The following is a 7,352-nucleotide window of genomic DNA, read 5'->3' as shown; positions in this document are numbered from 1 at the left end:
AGAAGTGGTGCTTATACTAACACTGTGAATATACTCAAATATATACACTGAATTGTTCATTTTAAAAAGGTTAATTTTATGTTGTATGAATTTTGCCTTAAAAAAATCCAGTAACTACAAATTTATAAATAAATAAATAAATAAATAAATAAAATGTCTATAGAACCTTCATTCGTCCATTCATGCCACAGCAGGAAAAGGTCCAATGAGGAAATACTACTATGTATTAAGGTACTTTGTTGGGGAGAAAATGGTAAGCATACCTGTACCAGTCTAATGGCAAAGTCAGACCTTAATCAAATAATCGTTTTCTTGAAGCATAAGCACCATGAATGAAAGAAAATGGTTCTAGACTAGATCAGGAAAGGCTTTTCTGAAGATGTAAAAAATGATAGAGATAGAAAAGGTAAGTTAGAATTAATAACTGAAGTGAGGAAGGATGGCTTGGGACAATTGGAAATAACATTCCATTCAATGGAAACAAGGCGTGCAAAGATCCTGTGGTGGAGGCAAAAAGGAAGCCAATACAACCTCCGCATTTGAAAAATTTATTGGTAATAGTTTTGACTATTTGCAAGCCACCCACAGGCTTATTACATGTAGTAATTTACAATTTTACAGAGACACTAATTCAAATTGTGAGGCCATGTGAGTGGCCTTAGTCAACTTTTATATTCATTACCACATTTTTTGTTGTTGAAGAGGACACATACAAGTCTTACATACTCTGTGGCATTTTATGAGGAAATGACATGCCATGGTGGTTATCTATGATTTTAAAGATCCCAAGAGGTCCCCTTGAGAATATCCAGTGCCCTGTAGACTCAATAGAGAGAGTAAATCTTTGGTAAATGGCCAGATTCAGCCACAAAATATATTTTGTTTGGCCTGCATGGCCTTAAAAATAAGATTCTGAATGTCTTTTGGGAGGGCATGACCTCTCCAGTCTAGCTCCAGGCTCCTCTTCTTACAGTCTAATTTGACAACACCAACCTGTTTCTCTTACTTTCACTTTCTGTTTGGCCTCTGACTACGTTTGAATTTGTGCTCCTCCCGCCCCCCACAAAGAACAAGGAGAACAAGGAGAAGGCAGCTTGATCCTTACACAAGTCAAGACTGTGTGGTAGCAGTGATTTCTGCACATTCGTTGACACAAACCTTGGCATGGAGAATCGATCTATACTTACCAGGACCAGGGAGGTGCCCTTGTGCAGAGAAAGAGAAGGGAGGTGCACATGTCTCATGCCAAGCAACACGGCTACAAAATAATTACAGAAAGCAATAGTTTCTTTGATTTTTGCCTTCAGGTTTCTACATGTCAGAAAGGCCTCCAAGGGGCACTGCCTACAGCAATTACAGCCTCTCCTTGCAGTGTTGCAAGAACAGAACATTTGTGTTTTCCCAGAACTATTATCACAGTATGTTCTGAGACAACGGGGTTCAATAGGGCAAACAAAAGGCTGGAAATAGGAGGCCAGCACATTCAAATCATTTTACCCTAGCCAGTCACTCAATAAATATTTATTGAGTACTTACCATGAGCTGGAGCAGGCCAGACATGGGAGACAGGAAAGAATGACTTCCCATTTTTAACTGAAACAAATCATTCCCTCTGTCTATGACACAAAGGGTCTTGCCTTTACATTTCAACTATAGTCCTAAAGAACTCTGACATTATCACTGCCACATTCTACAATGAATAGCCTCTGGAAGGGTAAATACAGAAAAATAGCCAGAAATGTTTTGGGGGGTGGGGGGAAGGAATGAGGACTCACACTGCAGCTATTAAAAAAAAAAAAAAAAACCCTTAAAGTAATGAAAACACTGTGGCACTGTTTTAATCACAGAACAGAATAGGAAGTGCAGAAACAGACCCATGTATCTGTGGTATTTTAATGTAAGATAAACAGACATTTTGATCGTTGGGAAAGGATGAACTATCCTTTAGAGTGGAAGGGGATGAAGAATGTATCCTGTGGTATTGGGACAATAGGTTACTCATATTTTAATAAGCCTAGTTACCTTCTGACTTGAATTAATCATAAAAATAAATTCCAGATGGCCTAGAAATCTAAATATCTAAAAATCCATATATTTCTATTATCTAAACACAAAACCTCAAATGATAAGATAAAAACTTTCAAAATTTTAAAGATAGGGAAGAATGTCATAAGCATGATATAAAATTCAAAAGGCATAAACAGAAAATCTGAGGCTTAACTGCATTAAGATTTCAAATACTATATAGAAAAAGATAAATAAAATTAGAAAAACACAGAAAAAAATACCTATAATATATAACAGTTTAGAGTCATATTATAAGCACCTACAAATTACTAAGAAATATAAACCCCATTAAAAAAATCAATGAAAGCATGAACCAATTCACTCAGATAAAGTACAAATGACCAAAAACATAGAAATATATTAAACTCTACCAATAATCAAAGTAGTGAAAATGAAATGATTTTTACCCACCACATTTGAAAAAATGTTGAAGATTGATAAATTCAGTGTGGATAAAAATGTAGGGAAGTGGGTGTTCTCATACACAGGTGGAGAAAAATACAACTGGCACAGCCACCTTTTCAAATAATTTAGCAATGTGTGTCAATATTAAAAATAAATGTATCTTTTTACTCATGGGTTCCACTTTTTATTAACTGTCCTATAGAAATGCTCACAACAATACACAGATATACCAATGTACACACAATGATATTCACTGAAATTTTGTAATAGCCACAAAAAAGAAACAACCCAAAATGCCCATCTATAAGAGAATAAATACATTACAAAACTCCGGTACTGTGGGATACAACACAGCCATTTTATAAAAAATAAGCTGGGCCTATATAAGTACTGACAAGGAAAGAGATCTTATAAAATTGGTAAGTGAAGAAAAAAAAGTAAAACATGAGCATTATGATGTTTTGGTCAAAAACCACATTTACAAATAAGTGTGTTATATAAATATATATTAATAGGTGCATAAAAAAGTATAAATGCACATAAACACATGAATACATATATACATATACCAGAAAAGAGAAAATGTCTGGGAAAGTACAAGCCAAGCTCTAATCAGTCGCTACATCTAATAGAAAGGTGCACGGTAGTCTGAACTGTAAAATCTTTTTAAATCAATACCTATCGCAGTCCTTTCATAATAGAAAAGCTAATCAAGGAATAAAGTGATAAAAAAAAAGGGAGAGTAATAAGTCAAACCATCTTCTTTGTCGCTGCATCATGACTTCAAACCCGTCATCACCCTTGCCTCCCAGTCAACATCTCCACCCCCGCCTCTTTCTCCTATAAGATGCTTAACATCTGAGAGGTTAGTTAGCACAAGAGGTTTTTTGCAAGACTCATTCCCTAAGCAATGATCTCAGTGAGGGAGGGTAAAAATTTTCGAACCACATGTGCCTCATGCCCTGGAGACAGTAATAACCTTTCCCCTACCCAACCATGGCATATCTGGGCTTTCACTAGAATGAACTTCACAACTACAGGAAGTCCCTCCTGCTAATAGGAGTATGTTATACCCTTCAGCAGTTTGGAGGCAGGAAGAAGGTTGCCAACAACTGCTCTAAGGGCTGGTTAGTTAGATCCTCTGAAATCCCCTGGTGACACTGGGATTGTTTTCCACTACTTAATACTTAATGGGCAGTAATACTTAAGATTGATTGTATGGTCCCAAAGAAAGCCAAACTCATTCAGTTGTGGGAAACAGGAAACTATTTCATTTAAGGTGTACTTTCATTCCATATAATGTTTTTTTCCCCATTTAAAACTCTTAATAATTGGGAAGCCTGGCTGGCTCAGTCAGTAGAGCATGGGACTCTTGGTCATGAGTTCAGAGTTCAAGCCCCATATTGGGCATGGAGCCTACTTAAAAAATAATAATAGTAATAATTTTTCAAAAGTTAAAAAATTTTAAAACTCTTCATAATCATATTAACTAGATATCAACTGTGTACGATTATATATTAACTCTAAGAGAAATACTATGTGGAGTAAGAGTTAAAGAAATACAAGACCACATACAAAATAAGACTCTTCTTCACAAAATTTCAATTTACGCTGTTATTACTCATTGTGCCTCTTCCTTTTTTAAAATCAGAAGTCACAGATCTCATTATCCGCAGCAGTGTTGAGGGTTTTAGGAACTTCGAGAACTGCTGAAGGATACATCCAGCCTGGTGGAAAGACTTGCTGACGCCTGCTCCCACAGTTCAGTCTTGCTTCAGGGCTTCAGAGAAGTATCCAAAGCTCACAAACACCTAGCTCTTTAGAATTTCCCAGTAAGGCTTTAATTTGCCTCCTGCTGCTAGCTGTAATTATCTAGCCAGCGCCTGAAAGGGAAAATACAGCCTCCTGCTTCCACTCTGCCTCTATGACAGCTCTATGTTGCTTGCTTCCTGTAGGCTTTCTCATCCTGCATAGACCTGGACACAGAAAAAGGCCCTGAAATAGTGGGCCGCGTGTCCCCAACATCACCTTCTGCATAACTGTGTACCAAACAATCAGGAAACAATTACTCATGATAATTATAACTTCTTATTGCAAGTAGACTATTGAAGATTAGACATTAAACCACTCCAACAACTTCCAACTGTTGTTTTGTTTGCTTGATGGAAGCTAGGATTCTGACTATGGGCATTCTCTTTAAATCAGCCTCTTTCCCCATCTGACCATTTTAAACACAAATTGAATTTAGCAAAAGCATTTGAATGTGAGAAATTTATTAGTAACATCCTACCTTAATGTGACTGTGTTTTGTGCCAAGAACATAAAATTAGAATCATCTGTAACTATTAACAATTCAATTTGAGGGAACCATGATTCCCTCAAAATTCAGATAAATCAATTGATGTACAAAGTAACTCAAAATAGCAACATTCCCAAATTGGACATATGAATACATTGTCTGGATTCATTTACGTCTAGGACATCTTCATTAGCAAAATCGGATGCTTTTTCCTAGGATTTCAGTCACCAAAATAAAACCTGGTTGAGAAGATGGTGCAGATAACTAGGGTCCTTGTGTTCTTTACTGTTTGGCTGAGGAACCACCACACACTGACAAGTAGATTGGCTTAACATTCGGGGAAATTACTCTCATTGCCATCAGTTGATTCCAGCTCCCCTGTCTATTGGAACATCTTGCCAAGGCTGGGATGTCTCCTCAACAGGCCTCCAAAAGCCTGATATTCCTCCACGCTGGCACCCACCATGGTTTGTCAACTAAGTGAACAAACCTTCTTTTTGTAATTAACACCTCTTCTCCAGATTTGTTTTGATTCTCCAAGAGACCTGGTGTGTGGAAATCTGTTTCATCTTCACTTTTAGCTAGTTTTGAGATAGAAGACCATAAAAACAAAAACAAACACTAACTCTCAAGTTTTACCAAATAAGTCATTTAAGATATAATGTGGCAAATTTCAAAAAAAGCAGAAAAATAGCCCCCATATATCTCATTTTTGTTTCATGAGCGTTAGTTGAAGCTGGCTGCAAATTAGATGTCAGGATGAAAACAGACAGCAGGAACTGGTTTCAATCTTATCACTGTTATTGTTTCTTCTAAGGCTCAACCCCTTCCTTTTTTAAACCCCAGTGGTGAAAATAAAAGGAGAAATAGGTAGGCTTGCATCTGTAGCACTAATTCCTTTAATCTTACCTTTCTGGTCTGGTCCAGCCACCAAGTACCTTATGCCTGATTACCAATCTCCCAAGAAGGCTTTCCACATTACTGTACTCCAGAGGGATAAGACTTGGGGGGAGTGGTGGAGCAGGGGAAGGGGTTGGGATAAGATATGCAATATAAGAATTTAGAAAAGAATTCAGGATCCTTAAATTGAAGGTTGGAAGTGAGTCTTCTCTTGTGGCTCTAAATCACCTAGTATGGTATGAAATAAGGAAGGTGCTGATATGCAGATAATGACTCCATTTTTTTAATATGGGCCACCCCCCCCCACATATCAGAACTCCAGCAAAAAGACTGACAAAGCCTACACTATCAAGAATGCTGTCCATCAAAATAGGGGAAAGAGAACATATGAACCACACAGAAATGTCATGTGTTACCTCCACTCACATTTCCTTGGTCAAAGCAACTCCCAGGGTGAGACCCAGTTTTGAAACCCTGTGCCAGAGGAAGGGAACCAGAATATAGACCAGCTCTAACCACTACCATGCCTGCACTGCATACCTCAGAAGGGGCTGAGGATCAGATGAAACAAGATATGAACGTGCTTTTAAAAACTGCAAGCCCTATACAACAGTGAATTCTTTTATTAATGAGTTCCCCACCTCTCACTGACAGTATTCAACACCTTTATCACACTGAGATTGGATAACCTCAACCCAACAATGCAAGCATGTTTTCCGGCATTCGGAAGATGCTTTAGCTCTCATCAGAGACCCCATATAATTCTTCCTGTAATCTAAGAATATAACTTTTTTCCATAATGCCCCTTCCCCTCACTAAAAAGCTTTTTACCCCTATTTCTGAGATCCCAGAATTGGGTTCAAATCTGTTTATACTCATTGTCCTGGGAACAAAGCGGGAGAAAATGTAAGCTAAGCTACTTGGTTGCCACTCTGGTCCTAACATATGCTAGTCCTGAAATCTTAGCCAACAGCGCACCTAGCGGTACCTCAGACCTGCATCTTACTTCAAGTGTGTTTGCACTGGGGCGCCTGGGTGGCTCAGTCAGTTAAGCCAAAGACTCTGGATTTGGCTCAGTGTCCTGGGATCAAGCCCTTCCTGGGGCTCCATGCTCAATGGGGAGTCTCCTGCCCCTCCTCTCTCTCTCTAATAAATAAATGCATCCTTTTTTTAAAAAGAGTGTTTGGGTGTAACAGACCCAGAAGACGCCCGTTCTTCCAGCCTGTGATCACCCTGCAAACTCTTTTCCCTTCAGAAGAGTTTTCCCTACTCTAGCCATCCTCTGCCTCCAGGGCCAGCCACCTCCGTTTTGGGGGCTTACCTCCTTATTGCCGACCAACCAGCAGCTCCCAGGTTTATTCCACTGAGATGGAGGCTGCCGTCAACCCCCTGGTCGACAGGCATCCGCAGGCCTCCTACAACTACCTCTCCTTGGGCTTCCATTTTGACCCCACGAGGATGTGGCTGTGGAGCACAGCGGCCCCTGCTTCCCAAGTTGTTGAGAAGAGCAAAGGCTCAGGTGCGTTGGAACCAGGGGACCCACCCTCAGCCACGCCCCATCCCAGGACATGCAAGAAGAGCGGGATGCAGCCCTGGAAGCCGCCAGAGTCCCGGAGAAGAGGCCGACCCCAGCCCTCTTGGGCTGCATGCCTGGGTTCTGCCTGCGAGGACTCCCAGCTCC

Source organism: Lontra canadensis, unplaced genomic scaffold (genome assembly GCF_010015895.1).
Source record: "Lontra canadensis isolate GAN:19392208 unplaced genomic scaffold, GSC_riverotter_1.0 scaffold69, whole genome shotgun sequence".
In the NCBI taxonomy this organism is placed as follows: Eukaryota; Metazoa; Chordata; class Mammalia; order Carnivora; family Mustelidae; genus Lontra; species Lontra canadensis.
Note: the sequence above shows the minus strand (reverse complement) of the source record.